This window comes from Crinia signifera, chromosome 19 (assembly GCF_055691185.1).
Source record: "Crinia signifera chromosome 19, ASM5569118v1, whole genome shotgun sequence".
NCBI classification, from domain to species: domain Eukaryota; kingdom Metazoa; phylum Chordata; class Amphibia; order Anura; family Myobatrachidae; genus Crinia; species Crinia signifera.
Genome location: NC_139226.1, coordinates 67,502,227 through 67,522,672, shown reverse-complemented (window position 1 = coordinate 67,522,672; position 20,446 = coordinate 67,502,227).

The following is a 20,446-nucleotide window of genomic DNA, read 5'->3' as shown; positions in this document are numbered from 1 at the left end:
TTTAGGGACCGTAAAATTAACCTTGTGCCTTATGATGGACCAAACAATCCGCAACTCCGGCCAACGGCCGTCTAGCAACCTGAGATCCGCCTCTATCCTCAATATAAGGACAATGCTGGTACCCTGGCTTAAGTCGTTACCATCTAGGTGGATGGACAGAACAATCTGTCCCACTGGAGGCCCCTGACACAAACCAATGAACTGCCCTTGCCCCTAGCACTAAGCGAGCCCTGGCAGCTAACCAGTGTTTGGATGCCCAGAAAATGAAAGAATGCCTGACGAACCAGACAGTGGCATGAGTCATTGAGGGAGGGGAAGGGGCTGAAAAGATAAATCCTAACCAGTTAGCATCAAAAACTTAAACTGTAAAATGACACAACTTAAGGTTAGGACATGTATGATGCACAACATAAATTAGTACAACTAGGACCCAAGTGAAGGTGAAAACCTTAAAAAACCTCCGGTGGACTTGAGGGGGGAAGCCAATTGTAATCAGCCCACTATCGGAGGAAAAAGTAAAAAATTCCCTTCACACCCTCGATTTCGGAACGCTGCCATGCCAAAACCGAGTGTAAACAACGTTTTTGGATCCGCGCCACAGGCGCTTGCTAAACCTTATCTAAATGTATTGAAGATTTATGTGCGGAGGACTTCCAGCAGCCGAGCTCTAGTATGGCATTCACCGGAAGTCCTGCCGAAGCTGCGCCGGTGGCCGCACCAACACAGAACGAATGTGTCCCGCAATCGGCGACCTCCAAACCCAATGCAGCCACACAACGCTTCAACCAAGCAGTAAACTGGAAACGCGTGAACGGCGATGCATCAGCATGCGCAAGGAACTGTGCCGGAGCGGCAGGCCTCTGAGGCAGATATACGCCGTGGCCAACCGCACGGGGCATATATCCCCTGCCGGCTGGGACTTTAGGGATACCCAGCGGCCTCTGCCTAACTGATCGGTCTCAGACTGGCGGAGCTTACAAAGGATGACCCGTCCTGGAAGACCATGTCTTCGAACCGCACCTGAATCAGTGGCACTCTTGCTGGCTGCTACCAGCTCGCTGACCCTAAAATCCCCAAAGAAAGCAAAAGAGACCGCCACCTGAAGGAGTGACGTCTCTTCCGCGCTCTCCGCTATACCCTGAACACAGGCTATCAATTTCTGCCGCATCTGCAGATCGATGGGCCTGCGAGACTTCGCTGCCATTGGCTGCTCTCTCACCCAACCAAGCAAAGCCTTCGCTAGCACAAAGAATTTGGTGGGGTCCCTTTCTCCTCGTAACTAAGCATAGAATTACATCCCGGCTAATGCCGCAGCCATGGCAGATTCAGACTGGCCAGCGCTATAGTGTCCCCACGCGAAAGCCAGCAAACGGTCATCGACCGACTTACTGCTGCTCTCCTGGGACGTCCGAAAAGCCACCCAATCCCGCTGAGTGGCCGCATATGGGTGGAAGGAGCCAGGGATCCCAAAGGCTAACTCCCTTCTGTCTGCTCTACGATCTGCCACACAGAAACATGGACAAGTGAGCCCCCAGGGGCGAGGCACCCGGTGTCAACTCGTGAAATTTTTCAAAGTTGAACCGTGACAAGGCATCTGCAATGCCATTGTCCACCCGGGAACATGCCGAGCCATGAAGTGTATGTTGCTGCGCAAACCATGCAATACAAGGTGCCTATGCAAACACAAGAGCCTGAGGGGATGAGGTGCCCTGGTTGCTGATAGCATGCACCGCGTCCAGATTATCTCACCAAAACACTATCATCCGGTTTGCTAGCCAGGTGGACCACAATTTCTGTGCCACGATTATGGGGAACAGCTCAACAGTAGCAGTTTGGCCGTGAACCCCGGTAAACCCATGACTAGGACCGAGTACCATTCACCCGGAATATAGCCCGAAACCCATGGATGCAGCGGCATCTGCAAACAGCTGCAGCCTAACCTTAGAGGATGGCATCGAGGGCCACAGTAGCTCACGGTTAAAGTGCACTAGACAACTAGGTCGTCACGGATCTCACGGGACAGGCTAACAGTGCGATGGGGTACTTGACGCCAGTAGGCGACCGCTCCGGCTCGCGGCAAAAAAAACCCACTCTATGGGGATACTCAGCACGCGAACTTTGGGGAACCTGGCAGGGACTGGACATGACGCAGCCCGGCCCTCTTCCCTTGTAAGCATTCCCAAATGAGGCACAAGAGCTTATAACCTTGTCTGCCGGCAGGAGACAGCAGCCGACGGCCGTGTCGATTTCTATTCCAGGGTATAAGCGGACGCATGTGGGGCCCTAAGTCTTGTCCGCGGTAAACGGTACCCCAGGGCCATGAAGTATTACCCTAAGCCTTCTCAGGCACCACTCCACAAAGGGGGAAGCACATATTGGGCAAGGGCTCGGAGGGAAAGGGCCAGACATCCTGCTCAACTCAACCTCGGCCTGCACCTTCTATCGCACCCTCTCGGGCAAATACTCAGCTGACTTCAAATTCGTGAGGGAAACCCCTTAACAGACTCAGGTATGGGTAAACTGAGACCGCAACTAAAAACCCAGCAACAAGAAAACTGGGTCCTCCCTGTTTGGGCAACTGCGCCGACGGCGCACAAACTCGAAATTTACAATGGGTGAGGGGGCCTTACTTAGTGCCAGACTTGCACATTTTGGAGGGGTGACCCGCTCCGCAAACCCGACATTCATGGCACAAACGACACCTTACGCCCCTGTCGCACTTTTGAAAGCAAAACACTTGCCTTTTGAGGCAGGCTTTGCACCCTTATTACCCACCGGAAATGACTTCTTGGGGTGGACCCCCAGCAATATCTATACGCGCTTAAGGCCTGTTGGCACTCTATTCTAATGTCACCCATCAATGTAAACCAGTCAACGTACTTCCCCTTCGCAATCTTGCCCTTTATCCCCTTACGAAGACCCCTGGCGACTGCGGTAGTACTGCAGTGAACCATGTCTGATGATGCGGGGCCCAGCGCTGGCCCTATCCTTCCCAGCGTTCTCGCCCTCTCCCACTTGCTTCGCTACAGAGCGTGCCACTAACCTAGCAAACTTGCTCAGGCGCCTAGTGGTACCCAATTTGTCGCTGCTAGCAGAGGAATAGCAAGAGGGAGAAACAGGAGATTGCCATCATGCTCACCAGTGCCATATAGGCCACCCACTTCCCTGGGATGTCCCCACCCAGACAGGGTCCACTTCTAGGGCGACTTCGACCGAAGCATGGACAGGTGCAGAAGATTGTGTCCTTGCCGATGTCGCCTCCATCTCCTGGGTTCCCGTTGGAGCGGTCTCCCTTGATGGCTGTGTCTCAGCAGGACACCTGGTGTCCAAGGACACCACCGATAGATACCTCCACTTGTTAAGCCGTTGTTGGAGCCGGAGTCACTGTGTCTGCGACGACTGCCTGCAGCCCCTGTTCAGAACTCTGTGAGGTGTGGCCGTGAAGTTCGCCCACAGCCGTGGCAGGAGTGATCCTGCCGCTGACCATGTTTGCTGCAGGAGGCGTCTGTGGCCTAGCTGAACCGATGTCTCACAGGAAGCCCCTTGGTCGACATCACGGGAGGATGGTCTGGCGACTGAGCCCCCTTCTCCACGGGAGGACCTTTTGGACGCTATGCCTGGACCACCAGCTGCAGAAAACATCATCCGGGATGTCGACGTCCTCCATAGAGCCGACGTCTTGTGATGTCCCTGCAGCAGCCGACCTGCCCCCGGTGTTCACGATGCCTGCTGCAGCGGCCATCGCTGTGGACCCTTGTACTGCCACTCCCATCTCGGCACTGGCTCCGGCCTCGGAACTGGTTGCTCCCGATACGTGTTCGGCCTCCGTGGCTGCCTGCCAGGCGACCATGGATACCTCGGGAGAAACAGGCATAGAGGTTAGCGGAGCACATTGGGATCGTTGGGACTGTTAAATGAGTTCTTCTCATCAGTATTTACTAAGGGAGAGCAGACTGTGGAACGAACATTTACCACAAACGGGACAAATAAGCCAGATCTCATTGTGGATTTCACGCCGAAGGAAATAATACTGAGGCTAAGCAAACTCAAAACAAATAAGTCACCAGGGCCAGATGGGATTCATCCGAGGGTATTAATGGAATTAAGGGATGAACTAGCTACCCCCCTACATTATATTTTTAGCAAGTCACTATCGTCAGGTATAGTACCAAAAGATTGGAGAATAGCAGAGGTAGTGCCAATATTCAAAAAAGGAAAAAAGGAAGATCCCGCTAATTACAGACCCGTTAGTTTAACATCAATTGTGGGTAAACTATTTGAAGGATTTTTAAGGGATGGTATCCAGGAATATTTAGATAATCGCCGTCTACTCAGTACTAACCAACATGGGTTCGTGAAAAATCGTTCATGCCAAACTAATCTACTAGGGTTCTATGAAGAGGTTAGCAAAAACCTCGATAATGGAAATGCTGTAGATGTGATTTTCCTAGATTTCGCTAAAGCATTTGATACTGTCCCTCACAAGAGATTGATTAATAAAATGGAGAACCTAGGATTGGGTGAAAATATCTGCAGATGGGTAGGGAATTGGCTATGTAATAGAGAACAAAGAGTGGTTGTGAATGGTGCCGTATCAGATATGATACCGGTACTAAGTGGAGTGCCCCAGGGCTCGGTTTTGGGGCCCATTTTGTTTAACATTTTTATTAACGATATTGGGATAGGGTTACTCAGCAATGTATCCATCTTTGCGGACGATACAAAACTTAGCAAAGTCATCAAATCACCAGAAGATGTCACCATGCTTCAAAATGATCTTGCAATTCTAGATGAGTGGGCTAAAAAATGGAAGATGAGGTTCAATGTAGATAAATGTAAGGTTATGCACCTTGGGAGACACAACCAGTGTGCAAGTTACAACCTTAGCGGAGAGGAACTGGGTAATTCCATACTTGAAAAGGATCTAGGAGTCCAAATAGACAGCAATCTAGGATGTAGTGCCCATTGTAATGTAGCTACAAAAAAGGCCAACAAAATTCTGGCATGTATTAAGAGGGGAATGGAAACTAGGGACTCAAGGGTAATTATGCCACTATATAAAGCATTGGTGCGACCTCACCTAGAGTACGGAGTACAGTTCTGGGCCCCACACTATAAAAAGGACATCATAGAATTAGAAAAAGTCCAAAGGCGAGCAACAAAGCTTATTAGGGGAATGGAGAATTTAAGCTACGGGGAGAGATTAAGCAATTTGGGACTATTTACATTAGAAAAGAGACGTTTAAGGGGGGACATGCTCAACATGTACAAGTATATCAAGGGCCAATATAAGGAACTGTCACACACCCTATTTTCTACTAGAAAGGAATCTAGGACGCGAGGGCATGAGTATAGATTAGAAGAAAAAAGATTTCATTCAGCTAGTAGAAAGAATTTCTTTACGGTCAGAACAGTCAAACTCTGGAACTCTCTTCCCAGAGAGGTGGTAATGGCTGGCTCATTAAATGCGTTCAAGGCAAAGTTGGACAAACATTTACTGGAGAAAAACATCCATGGGTACAAATAAGAAATATAATTTGTCTGTAAAATAGCAGAACCTACCAAATCAGCAATGGATATCTATACCAGGTTGAACTAGATGGACGCAAGTCTTTTTTCAGCCTTACCTACTATGTAACTATGTAACTATGTGTCGAACCGACCTCACCCCGGGAAACGGCGGGGAGGGAGTAACAGGCCTGGCTAAGTGAGGCAGGGCCTGGGAAGGGTGGTGGCCGGACTGGGCGGGAAAGTAAGGGAGCACGCCAGTGGCTTCAGACTGCCACATGGGGGCGTGGGTTGTAGGGGACCGGCCAGCCATGGCTATAAGAGCCGCTGGGCTGACCCCCCGACACTGGGGGGGTACTGCCCTTGCTGGTCCTGCCTAGGGTAGGACCATGTGGATGGGTTGTTAAGCCCCACACTGAGGGGAAAGACTCGCGGGAAACAGATGGGGTGCAATCCCGCTGGTGGGCCCGCGGGGATCCCAACCCTGTTGGGGGCCACTGCGGGGGTGGATGCTGAGACCCCCTCGACATGGGGGTGTAGTGCCCCGGATGTGCCTGACCGGGAAATAACCCCCCTTATGCAGGCTGAAGGGACCATGTTTCAGTGGCCTGCGGTTACTGCACCAGCAGAGGGCAGCAGTGCACCTCTGCTGGTGTGCAATGGGCCTTGCAGGGGGTCCAGGAAACCCTGATACCTGGGCGTCCTGGATCCGCCCTGAATCACCATGAGGCCAGCCTCCCCAGGTGTGGACTCCCTGGGGGGCTGCAAAGTTGCTGGGTCTGGGGTGCTAGGAGTACCCACCACCTGCCCTATGACCCCGCCAGCCGCCGCCTGGCTATCGGTAATGTCGGCCGCGGCGGGGCTGGGGATGGGGGCAGGAGGACTGCGGAGCTGGGCCAGGGCCGGCGCCACCACTAGGCAGCTCTAGGCATTTGCCTAGGGCGCCGGCACCTGGAGGGCGGCAGTTCGCCCCTCACCCCTAGCGAACTGTGTAAAAAACTTGCGGCCCCGGCGTCCCTGCATTGCTGCTGGAGTGGTCAGGGGTGTCCGTGCCGCAGGGGTACCTGCGGCGCCGTCATGTGTAAAAAGCTGGCTGCGGCCAGCGGGGTCCCTGCAGTGAATAGAAAATAACTAGCGCTTCCCGCGCCGCCGCGCGCATAGCGCTAGTTATTTTCTATTCACTACAGGGACCCCGCCGGCCGCAGCCAGCTTTATACACAAGACAGTGCCGCAGGTACCCCTGCGGCACGAACACCCCTGACCGCTCCAGCAGCACTGCAGGGACGCCGGTGCCGCAAGTTTTTTAGACAGGTACCACCCCCCTCTCCCCCGGGCACCGGGGCGCGACCACTCCGACTCTCCTGGGGTGCTCCGGTGCCTAGCACCGGCCCTGAGCAGGGCTGTGACGCCCGGAGAGGTGCGCTATGTATTGGGTACAGGCAACAAAGCCTGCGCCCGTACATCCCTCCCCCCAGCTGACGCTACGAGCGGATAGATCCAGGGGGAGATCAGAGGTGCTGCGCACGATGCTGCGCACGATACTGCAGACGTTTCTCCGTCCACGGCGGCGGGGAGCCTGGCGGGGCATAGAACAGGCCAGGTGGGGCCGGAAGAGGAAGCCGCACGGACGCACGCTGGAGTGTCTCGTGCACGATCCTCCTAACCGGTGAATACAGAGGGAGAAACCCCGGGCTTAGAGCCATAGACGCCGTGCATCCCCCTGACAGGTACTTGCCTCGGAGCTGGGCTCAGAGACGAGCTGCGGGTTGAGGTTAAGCCGACCTGAGGGTAATGAGCCAGGTTCACCCGGAGAAGAGATCTGGATAAGAGACTAGCCGGCGCTGAGAAAGACTGGAGTGAGCCGCGTGACTGACAAGCCCAGACGCAGGTACATCAGCGGGACCCACAGAATACGTGGTGCCCGGGCGGAGAATACAGAGGGAGAAAACCCCAGGCTCAGAGCCGCAGACGCCGTGCATCCCCCTGACAGGTACTTGCCTCGGAGCCGGGCTCAGAGACGAGCTGCGGGTTGAGGTTAAGCTGATCAGAGGGCAAGGAGCCAGGTTCACCCGGAGAAGAGAGCCGGATAAGAGATCACCCGGCGCGGAGAAGGACCAGAGAAAGCAGCGTGACTGACAAGCCCAGACGCAGTCACAGCAGCGGGACCCACAGAATACGTGGAGCCCGGGCGTGTGTCAGACCGATCGAGGGACATCCGGGCAACCCCCACACAGCCGCAATATTATCTATAACCCCTGAATCAGGGACGTGAATCGGCGGTGGTTAAGCAGGGGCCCAACCTCGGAGCCGGGTGCCTGGTTCTAGCCGGACGCTGCGGGTTGAGGTGGGGGCCTGTTGTAGGAGTGCAGACGGCCCGGAGGACACTAAGAACGGCAGACCCGTTGGGTGAGAGCGGATAAGATCCAGCACAACAGCTTGGAAAAACCCTGGAGTCGGGTCCAGACTCCACAAGGAAGTGTAAAGCCTGACTAGTGGGTTGAGTGCCAAAAATCTGGCAAAATTTATTATACTATACCTATCAGTAATCCTGCAAAAGGTCCTCACTAGTAAAGAGAGGTCAGATAAGCACAAAACTGCAACACTGTGCAGCAAAGACGCCAGCAGGTCCCTTCTCATTCTCCTCAGCAATCCAGAAGGAACCACAGCTGACTCCGGAATACAACGCGTGTATAAAACACACGGCACTAGATAAGACTGAAATGAGAACAAACAGGTTCAGTCAAAAAATATACCTGGCAATATACAAAAATGCCAGAGTAAATCATCACATAAAACTACCTAATTAGACCACATGCAGAAGGAGGGGGGTGGTAGAAAAAGCTTGGAAAAGACAAGCTAATGCTAGAAGAAAAATAAAAATAAAAATAAGAGGCCACAAGACGAATCCAGAAGAGACGGTCATTTAATTAAGAAGGAAGGAGAAAAGAAAAGAAAGAAGGGAGGAGAAAAAAAAAAAAGGGGGAGGAAGGAAGAGAAAAAAAAAAGGGAGAAAGAAGAAGGATAAAAGGGATAAGAATAAAAGGCGGTGAAATGTCGGGTAAAAACCGAAAGCAGAATGTGCAGGAACCAGCTGCCTTCTTTGGCATTAAAAAGAGCAAACAATCAAGCCAACAGGCGGCACTAGCCGCACTTGCCACGAGCCCCTCCAGTTCAATCTCCCGGTCAGATTCTTCACAATTGATAGACCCTGACCCGTATGACTCTCTTATACAAAGAATCACCAATTTATTCAAAACGGAACTAAAAGCTGCAGTAACAGAACTAAAATCGGAAATAATGTCTTTGGGGACTAGGATAGATTCTTTGGAACAAAAATCCGATGAAATATGAAAATTTAGACAGATCTCTGTCAGGATGTTACGGAAATGAAAACCGAAATAAATCTACTAAAAGACCAAGTAGAAGATCTTGAAAATAGATCCAGAAGGCAGAATTTACGCATCCGGAATGTGCCTGAATCGATTGATAATCAAATACTATCTGATTACCTAAAAGGGTTCTTGCAACATATCCTCTTCGACAGCAAAGAAGAACACCTCATTTTAGACAGAGCTCACAGAGCCCTGAGACCGAAACCAGCTCCGGATCAACCCCCCAGGGACATAATAATCAGAGTACATCATGATTATATTAAATCAAAAATTCTCGACTACAGCAGGGCATCTCCAACGATCCAATATAAAGATTCAAATATATTAATCTTCCAAGACTTAGCCCCATCTACTCTGAGGAAAATAAGAAATATGAACAGCATTACCAAAATTCTTCGAGAACAAAAGATCCCATATAGATGGGGTTTTCCATTCGCTTTAAATTTCTCAATTAACGGAAAGAAATATTCAGTTAAAGACCCGGACTCTGGATTCACAACTCTTAAGGGCCTCGGCCTAGATCCAAACCTCCTGTGCCCCCTTACAAAGGACAGTAGAGGACCCCCCGAAACAAGGAAGCCCCTGAACGTGGAATGGACTAAAACGTGAACTGTATGCACATAGCTCCTCCTCCTTATACTTCCCCCCCGTCCCAGACTAACGGACTCGATGCTATAATTTAGAACTCCCTACAAATATGATACAGATAGTATTTTAGATAGGCCCATCCCCCTCTACCAATTTTTTTTTTTTTTTCGTTTCTCTCTCTCTCTCCAGAAAAGCCTTACTACCCAAATAGTAGTCCACACCACGGTAGAATTATAAATAAGTATACTGTCACGCAACCACTTTAGAAGTAAATAAGGTAAATCCTTCCAATTTCACTATATAAAATAGAATAATTTAAAGTAGAAAGAGGACAACAAATCACACAAACTCCCTTTGGGGGTCTTAGAACTTCACTTAGTTTGTATTTTTTCTTTTGGGATAGGCCGGAAAAAGGCTCGTAAATTTAGTAAACACGTAACACGCTCAGATGGTGACTGCTGGCATTGGGCTGGCACTGTTCGAAAAGTACGGGGGACCAGAAAGCCACCGGCCAGTATCTGAGGCACACAGAATAGTGAGGCCTGAAGGGGGAGGGAGAGAAAGGAAAAGGTAAAAGGGTAAAATGTAATATAGACTTGCTGTATTGCTTTATTAATTAATTGATATATGGTTTAGAAAAAAATATATATATATATATTTTTTTGGCTGTGTACTTTAATATATGTAGGGGGAACTAGGATATTGTTATTTGATGCTGTCGGGCAGGAATCACTTTGTCCCGATAGAACAAAATAAAAGGAAAAGAAGGAGGGAACTTGGGAGATGAAAAGATATGCTCAATCCCCTTCCCCGCACAGGGAATGGACATATGTATTAAGAAAAGAAAATGTGGTTGATTATATGTTTGGTAGTTTTATTGTTTTTCCCCCCTGTATTACCCTCCCCCCTTGAGATATCCTACCCCCGAGAGGATACCCCTATTGAAGGGGAAACTTTCCTCTGTAGGAGGTTAGGATCACCATTTACTATAATTTAACGGTTAAATAGATGCGCGGAGACGCATCAAATAATTTGTGTCATATGGAATGTTTGTCAGTAGAGTCAGTATGTTTTGTGTTACGTGTTTTTCACTTTTCCCCCGGGTGTTGCCAGACTGAGTACCCAAGTGGTCTTGAGTGGTCCTCAATTAGAGGAACCTTACAATTGTACTCATGACAGTAAGTATTACGTCACTAAATGTGAATGGCCTTAATTCACCGCGTAAAAGGACAATGGCTCTCCAGTTTTTTAAAAAACAAAAGGCAAACATCTTATTGCTGCAGGAAACACACTTTAAAAATGATCACCCAGTCCTCACATCGCGATCCTTCCCAGACGTATTTTATTCTACTTATGAGAAAAAAAAAGGGACCGCCATTTTGATTCATAAATCTCTAGCATATATAATTAATCAGAAATATTCAGACCCATATGGGCGCTTCAACATCTTAGTAATCACAATTGCAAATAGTATAATAACAGTCGCCTCAGTATATGTCCCAAATTTAGAACAAAAAAAGTTTTATAGAGACTTCTTTAAACAGCTAGACAAGATATCAAAGGGTAAGATAATCATAGGAGGGGATTTTAATGCTATAGGGGATCCGAAAATGGATAGAGAATCAGGAATTCCCCCAAGTCCAATGGTAATAACGGAATCAAAAAGACTAAATGATAACGTAAAATCAAATAATCTATACGATGCATGGCGGGTGCTCTATCCAAAAGATCAAACATACACACATTTTTCAATTCCCCACAAAGTACATTCTAGATTGGACTTATTTTTAACAGATTCCCAAACAACTAAAGATCTAATAAAGGCATGGGTCTCACCAGTAGCTTGGTCAGATCATCTAGCACTTACACTAACCCTTCAAATTAATAACTTAGATCCAGGTGGATACAGATGGAGATTCAACTCCTTAATACTGGCCAAACAAAAGGACAAGATAGAAATTGAAAAATCCCTAACAGAATTTTTCGAGATCAACAATACAGAAGATGTGGCACCCGCCATAATATGGGAAGCTCATAAAGCCGTAATTAGAGGCCAGATAATAAAATTAACCAAAGCTCAAAAAATAAAAGACGAAAAATTAGTAAAAGATTTAGAGCAACAAATTAGTACATTAACACTCAACCATCAAACAAACCTAAGCATACCATATACAGTAATCTACTGGCCCTAAAAAATCAGCTTTATCAAATACTCTCAAAAAAAGCAATAAAAACCATGAAATGGCTTCAATACAAATTTTACTCCAAAGGAGATAAAGCAGACTCATTACTGGCCCACCAAATACGGAAAAGAAGGCAAAGAGATCGTATTTTTGCAATTAAGGATCCCAATGGTAACTTAAGATATGATCCAAAGGCCATGCATCAGAGTTTAGGGAGTTTTATAACGCTCTATACAATATCCCAAATAAATTAGAGGCAGAGGAATTTAAAACTAAGTTTGAAGGGTTTATTTCAGCTTGCAATCTTCCCTCGCTGTCCGAACCCCAAGTTTCCCTGCTAGAAGCCCCTATCTCTCTGGAAGAGATAGAAGATACGATTAGATCCTTAAAAAATGCTTCAGCTCCCGGCCCAGATGGCTTTTCAGCCATATATTATAAAAACTTTAGTAAAATTTTGATCCCGAATCTTAAAACTTTATTTGACTCAATTTTAGAGGGAAACCCACTCAATCAAGCTACAACCTCAGCTGAAATAATAGTTATACCAAAGCCAGATCGAGGCCACACCCTTTGTAGTAACTATCGACCGATTTCGCTACTAAATTCGGATCTTAAACTTTTTGCAAAAATGTAGCGAATCGGTAAGCAAAAGTAGCTCCCTCACTAATCCATCCCGACCAGGTGGGGTTTGTCTCATCAAGACAGGCCTTTGAAAATATCAGGAGAGTGATTGACACAGTTCAGGTAATACACGATTCCGCTACACCCGCTCTTGTAATGAGCCTAGACGCAGAAAAGGCTTTTGACAGAGTCTCATGGCCTTATATGAATCAACTACTTCCAAGGTTCGGAATTGGTGGCCGATTCTTGAAAGGGATTCAAGCTTTATATAGAGCGCCATCAGCGGTAGTGAGTATAAATTAAATTAAATCAAACCCCTTGTGGATCAAAAATGGGACTAGACAGGGGTGCCCGCTCTCGCCCCTTATTTTTGCGCTTATGGTCGAACCCCTGGCAGCAAAAATAAGAGAGGAAAAGGAAATTATGGGGATAGAAATCGGGACAGAAACATTTAAAATAGCATTGTATGCCGACGATGTACTCATGACGATATCCGAACCGGTATCATCTGTGAGAAAATTGTTTGAGACAATCCAAGCATTTAGCACAATATCCAATTTTAAGATCAACACAGACAAAACAGAAGTACTAGACTTCTATTTACAAGCGGAGGATAAAGAGAGCATATCGTCGGTATACCCAATTAATTGAAAGAAAACCCAATTAAAATATCTAGGAATTAATATAGCGAAAAATTACAATCAGCTCTATAATAGTAATTTTCCAAAGGTTATAGGAGAGATCACAAATGATATAAAGGGATGGTCGAAGCTTTTTATCTCCTGAACAGGAAGAGCCAATGTCTTAAAAATGAATGTTTTACCGAGATTACTGTATTTGTTTCAAGCTCTGGCAATTAAAATCCCAGCTAGTATCTTTAAAAATCTACATAATGTATTTTCACGGTTTCTCTGGTCAGGGAAAAGAGCAAGGGTTCGTTTTAAAACATTGCAGTATGGTACTAAAGCGGGTGGACTGGGGGTACCAAATTTGAAATACTACTATTATGCCGCACAGAGTGCACAAATGATCATGTGGCATGCAAATACAACATCACGTAGATGGGTCCAGCTGGAGTCAGAACTGGCCCAGATGCACTCTATCTCAACCCTGCTGTGGATACCCAAAACGGACAGACCGGACTCGATAAAGAGATTCCCAGTGGTAGCATGTTCTTTATCAATATGGGATAAACTAAACAAGGATTATAAATTGACCCCTAACCCCCCAACACTGATCCCAATGTGGGATAACCCACAAATACCAGTCAGCAAAGAAGCAAATTATAAAAAAAATTGGGCCAAAACAGATATGCTTTTTATGAATGAATTAGAAACCTCAGGTGGCTTCCCCACATTTGAACACCTTAAGACTAAATATGATATGCCATCCAAGTCCTTTTACCAATATTTACAAATCCGGAGCTATTTTCTGAAAGCAAGTAAAAAGCAAAAAGGACAGCCCAAGTCGGTAATAGAGAATATATGTCAGAGGAGGGCCACCTGTAAGGGCCTGATCTCAAATATATATAAAATACTCCTGAGCTATGAGGTTCAGAATAAATTGCCACATGAATTAGTATGGGAAGGCGAGATGGGGAAACAGCTCACCCCAGAGGCATGGAATGGAATTAGGCAGAATTTGATTTCCATATCACAATCGACCCGCTTTAGAGAAAACACATACAAAATATACACGCGATGGTATTTAACCCCGAGTAGATTGAAAAATATCTATTCAGACGCTTCAGATCAATGCTGGCGAGAGTGCGGATATACGGGCACTCTGTTACACATATACTGGGGTTGCCATCGAATCCAGTGTATCTGGAAAAGGGTGGGCCACCTAATTCAGCAGGTAACAGGGCATAAAATTCCCATGTCTCCAGAATACTTAATACTCCCGTTGAGAATGCCAGGGATTGATACCGCAACACAGAAATTCATATGGTTTGTCCTGGGTGCAGTTAAAATAAAAATAGCAACGAATTGGAAATCAAAATCAATACCATCCTATAACGCAATAAAATAAGCTATATGGCATATATATCAGATGGAATTGATGTCTAACTGGGTGGATGATAAAGCGGACATATTTAAAGAAATCTGGGCCCCATGGCTAGCTTTCCATAACATCCCGCCGGAGTAAAGGCCGAAAGACATACCAAAAGATAGTAGTGGGAAAAATAATCTAACAAGGCCAAAAAAATTATATGTAAATATAGAGAATTATTAATACCTATGGAAAAATTGGGTGACACAGTCTGGCAATACAACACCTTTCCCTCCCCCCCCCTCCCTCCCCCCCCCCCCCTAAGTCTAGTCCCATAGGTACTAAAGTGTGTAGGAAGAAAGGAAGTACAAATTAAATTACTCGAAAAGATGTGTAAATATAAACCTCAGAATAAGAAAATTTAAATGTAATATGAGCTTATGAGATCAGAACAAACATCTAATAAGAAACGGAAAGACTAAAATAAGAAGTAAAAATGCTGATGTTACCCTCCCCCCTATCTCCCTCCCTCCTACCCTCCCCCCCCCCATACACACATATGTATTTTGTCTTTGTTATTCGTCCTGTCTGTTGACCCGCCCATTAGGTTGTCGAGTATTAAATGTAAATGTACTAGAATATTATGACGTGATTAAGTGATATAGAGTCATGTGGTTTACTCATTCTAATGTGACAGCCCAACATTTTTGTGATTTGAAAAAAAAAACTGATGAGATGTAATGAATTAATATGGTCATGTACTTTATGTTTTAGTGAGTGGAAAAATATTGCAATAAAATATTTATAATAAAAAAAGAAAAGAACAGGCCGGGTGGGGATAGATACGCGGCCCGCTCGCCTGCCGCCGCCTCGTGCTGCAGAAGCAGACAGGGGGAGTGTGGACTCGGCGAGCCATCTGGGAGGGGAGGCAGCGCGACTAGAGTGTCTATGGTGTACTAGGGATTTATAAAGGGCACAATGCAGAAAAGCCACTTAACTCTGTCCTCTCCACAGCCAGCAATTCCTCCAGCACTTAGACCAAGAAAAAATCCAGACTCAAAGAGGAAGAAGGATCACCTGCCTACCCCTTAAATACCCCTGCATAAGCTACCACCCATTCTACACCTGATTGGCTACACCTACAACACTGGACTCTATGGGGTAAGAAACATTTCACTAACTTTATTAAACCAATCACAAAATTGCAAGGCTCTTATACTGTATGCCCTCATGCCTATGCAGCCCTCGCTTAATCTAGCCCAAAACATCTTTCTATCACCCATCTGGTAGCCTGCTGTGCATGATTAAAATTGTGATCTGCATCGGACTGTGGGTCAGACAGTGGAGTTAGAAGCCAGGATAAACAGGGGTACTGTTAGGGCTGTTTCACACAGTACGGTTCCTGCCGCACGGTGAAATCCCGTACGGTCAGGGAGCCGCGCCGCACTCAGAATTTTATAATGGCAGGGATGGCCACAGCCCGGCAGCCGTCCCTTCCAGTGGCGGGATCCGGCTGCAGCCGTGCGGCCGGGCCGTGGCCGTCCCGTGTGAATGGACACAATAGTGTCCATTCACAACTGCTGAGTGCGGCACGGCTCCCTGGCCGTACGGGATTTCACCGTGCGGCAGGAACCGTACTGTGTGAAACAGCCCTTAGGGACACGGGAGAACTCGCCAACCCTAACTCCGTTGTCACCTATTGGAGTTGGCGGATGCGTGCAAAGCTAACCTTCACCAATAATAGCCGTGTTCGTGGGAGCCCGTTAGTCAGGCTCCCACCCCGATGCCACCTGGTCTTACTAGTGACAACGCAGCCGCCAAGGCCAGAGGTAAACAAGGGGAAACAACTAACTGAACCACAATTGGCGAGAGCTACCCTGCCCTACGGAGGAGGGTGCCAGTGGATAACACCCTAGGCAGGAACCCCCTAGGCAAATGCTGTTGCCAGCGGGTGTAACAATACACAATAGCTGACACAATAAATAATACTGACAGGTGTAACAATACACAAGATGGACCCAATAAGAAATGCTGACAGGTGTAACAATACACAGAACGATGACACAATAATGAAATGCTGACAGGTGTAACAATACACAGAATGCTGACGCAATAATGAAATGCTGACAGGTGTAACAATACACAGAGGCTGACACAATAATGAAATGATAAGGCAAGGAAACAGAGAGTGGGAACCTCCCAACTTATCTGAGCACGAAGGGATCTGCAACCAGGAGATGACAGGGATCCTGAAAGCAGCTAGGACAAGGCCACTGGGGCAGGAGAAAACACTGTGCAGGAGCCTGGAACCGGGAACACTCAAGACGCTGAAATCAAGAACTATAGCCGGCGTCTGAGTGAGCCGGCCAGGCAGTTTAAATACCGCGCCAGAGAGCTATCCTGACACTGCGTGCGGCGTCATGTGCACCCCTTCCTCCCTGCGGCCGCCAGGCGTCCCCCGTCGCCTAGGCAACCGCTGCGGCAGGGGAGGAAGGGGTTGTCTCCAAGTTGCCGGGCGCCCGTCTCCGTCCGCCGGAAGTATCCGGCTGATGACGCGACGGCGTCCTGGTAACCTGGCAACCGCCGGAACTTCAGTGGAGACTGCCGGGCGAGCGCAAGCGCTGCCCGTGCAGCTCCTAACAGGTACCCCTTATCACCTGAAATACAAAGCAATTTTTTTTTTAAACATTAGCTAATGTTTGTAGCCTTTACAACTGAATGACAATAAAAATAAAAGACATTTGCATGCTATTGTCATATTAATGGTAACTGTTCTTAAAATTTCTAATGAACATATGTTATTTTTTGACATTGTATGGACACATTTGCCATGTTATCTGTAAATGAAAACCTGAACACCTAACATTGTATTGTGTTAGAAAACATTACTCACTCACATACATATATGCAAAAAAAAAATATATATATATATATATATATATATATGTGTGTGTGTGTGTGTAAGTCTAGTGTCCATGTGTAACCGAAACACTGCCATCTGCTGGCAGCGAGTTTTCACACATACAGAAACACAGAGCCAATTACAGATGTAGAAGCACAGAGGCAATCACAAGGTAGCAGACTAGCTTTTGAAGCATTTGTTTCAACCGGGCTTAACTAGTACTCTATATTATATTTTCTCTGTGTGTATAATTGCAGCTGACTTTTATTAAATTCTTCATACAGTATAGAGAAAATTACTTCGCTAGATCCAAATCTCACTCACAAATTGAATGATATAATCTCAGAAAGGGCCTCATTCTAGTTCACTCTTTCTGACAAAATCCTTCTTAGATGGACAAAACCATGTGCACTGCAGGTGGGGCAGATGTTACTTGTGCAGATCTCTGGTCGCTGATGAAAAGGAGACACTGAGCAATATAAGGTGTACGGGGCTTAAGAAGGATTTTGTCAGAAAGAGTGAACTAGAATAAGGCCCAAAGTGTATCGTTTTATCTTTTCTGATTAACTTAGTAGATATACTATAGTTATGCTGTCAATTTATTTTGTGGTTACTTCTCCTTGGAAGAATTAGTAAATGTTTCCCATCACCCATTCTCCTTGTAATGCATCTCATTCTGCATTGGCAGACCATTAAATAACCTCTCTCTTGTGCCAGCCAAAGCTTTCTCAGACAGGAAGATGTCAGACAGAGTAAAGATATTTATACACGGACATGCAAAGAGATAGCTGTGACAATATCCATGTAGTGTAGTAAACAGAACCTACTTTAATGAATAAAGTAATAAAGAATATTAAACAATATTAAAGATGTGAGGGAGCATTAATAAGATGTGATACTGCGCAGCACTCAAAAATTGTGGAATTAGTTCAGCAAAGCACTTATGACCTGTTGATTAGGAAAATGGCACTCATGAAATGTGTTACGATGCAATAAAGCACTAAGGAGCGGATTTACTGAACGTGATTTCTCTTGGGATCTTTCTTGCTGAACATTTATACAATAAGTAGACTATAATGGACTGCTGAAGACCCACAAGCTGATCTTTCTGAGAAAATAGCTACTCTGTAGTGACAGTGTTTAAAATTAGGGTTAAAATTAGGGATGAGTGCCGGGGCCGAAGATTTAGATTTGGATTCGCCGCCGAGATTTGGATTTGTCGAACGTCGGTGAAGAACTTTGGATTTGGATTTTTTTTTAAATGGCCAAAAAACAACTAAATCACGTAATTTTTGCAGGGTTTTTTTGTCCATCGAGTAATATTAACCTCAATAACATTTATTTCCAGCCCTTTCCAGACAATATTGACAACTTTACACCTCACAATATTGTTTTTAGGGCAAAAGGTTGCATCGAGGTAGCTTGATAACTGTGTGGCAAAAGGACCAATGCTCAAAACAGCGCATCATTTAATAAGAAGAATCTCAAGAAAAATAAGAGGTGCAAAATGGAATTGTCCCTGGGTAAGGTTGTAATAGGACATTGCACACTTGACAAACCAGTCATTTCAGCCAGAGGGACTGCCAAACCTGTGACTGAAATGACTGGTTCGTTTGGGCCCCACAGTAAGGTACAGACTGACTGATAATATAATTTGCCATCCTAATCTTCACTCTCATCAGTGTGTACATCCTTGGAGTCCTCATCATCCTTATCACACAAAATCAGTTCATCACTGCTGAAATCCTCCATGAGCGATGTTTGTGTTTGCAATGGAATTGTTGGGAAAGGTCTTCCTTGTGAAATTTGTAGTTCATTTTTATGAACATCATTTTTTCAACATTTTGAGGAAGTAGCCTGCGATGACGATCACGCACAAGGTTCCCAGCAGTGCTGAACACTCTCTCCGAGTACATACTGGAGTGTGGGCAGCTTAAGTAATACAAAGCCTACAATAACGCTGTCCTGAAAATAGTCCTCCATTAACCTCTGCATGGTGACCGTCTCTGATGGAGTAGTCACACTAGAGGTGACACTGATACTGGTCAGATCACTTAGACCCAACCAGATGTCCCAATAAGGTATTTTTGTGGACTGCTTTTCACCCCCACTAGATGTTTTTGGAAAATGCAGATTTGTGTTACATTGAAGGAGGAGACTTCACTTCAGCTGCAACTCTTTGCATGTCGTAAGATCTGTGTCAGTGAGAAAGAAAGACACAGCATATTGGGAACCCGTGTATCCTGTCGAAGGCAAAAAGGGCTTTATCTACAAGTCCAGCATATTGTGCGCATGGGCCTTGTTTGATCTCCTTCAATTTTGCAAGTTGATTCTTCAGGAGCCTAATTAAGGTAACCACCTGGCTCAAACTAGCAGTCTCGGCACTCACTTCACAGGTGGCTACTTCAAAGGGTTTCAGCACCTTGCACAGCACAGATATGAGTTTCCAAAGTGCTTGTTGTATATCTGTGAATGGCCTTTCAAAAGTTATGGGCTTGTTGTATAGCTGTGAATGGCTTTCTGCTGTTCTTCCATTCGCTGAAGCCTATACAGGGTGGAGTTCCACCTTGTTGGCACCTACTGCTTCAGCTGATGGAAGGGCAGATTAAATTAATCTTGCAGCTGATGCAATCTCCTGCACGCTGTTGCGGAATGCCGAAAGTGCCCCGAAATGTTTTGAGAAACCCACAGCATCTCTTGCACTCCCTTGTTGTTCCTTAAAAATGCCTGAACCACTAAGTTGATTGTGTGAGCAAAACAGGGGATGTGTTCGAATTCATTCAGCTGTAATGCTTTCACGATATTACTGGCGTTATTTGAAATGATAAATCCTGAGGAGAGTCCAAGTGGGGTAAGCCATGTCGCTATGCCATCTCTCAGTTTTTCCAAGAGGTTCTCAGCGGTATGCCTCTTAGCAAAGCCAGTAATACATAGAGTAGCCTGCCTAGAATGAATGAGCTGGTGATGCTTGCTGGATCCTACTGCTGCTGCTGCTGGAGGGGATTCAACCACCCAGTGGCTGTCACAGTCATGTAATCTTTGGTCTGTCCACTGTCTCTCGTTCACATATCCGTGATTAAGTGGACACTGTCTCCAGTCCCACTTTTAAGGCCATGGATTACTTTAGACTTGATGTCCTGGTACAGCTCAGGAATGGCTTTCCTGATGAAATGGAACCGAGATGGAATCTGGTACAGGGGACAAGCAGCCTCCATTAATTGTGTGAAACCCACACAATTAATGGCAGATATTGGACGCAC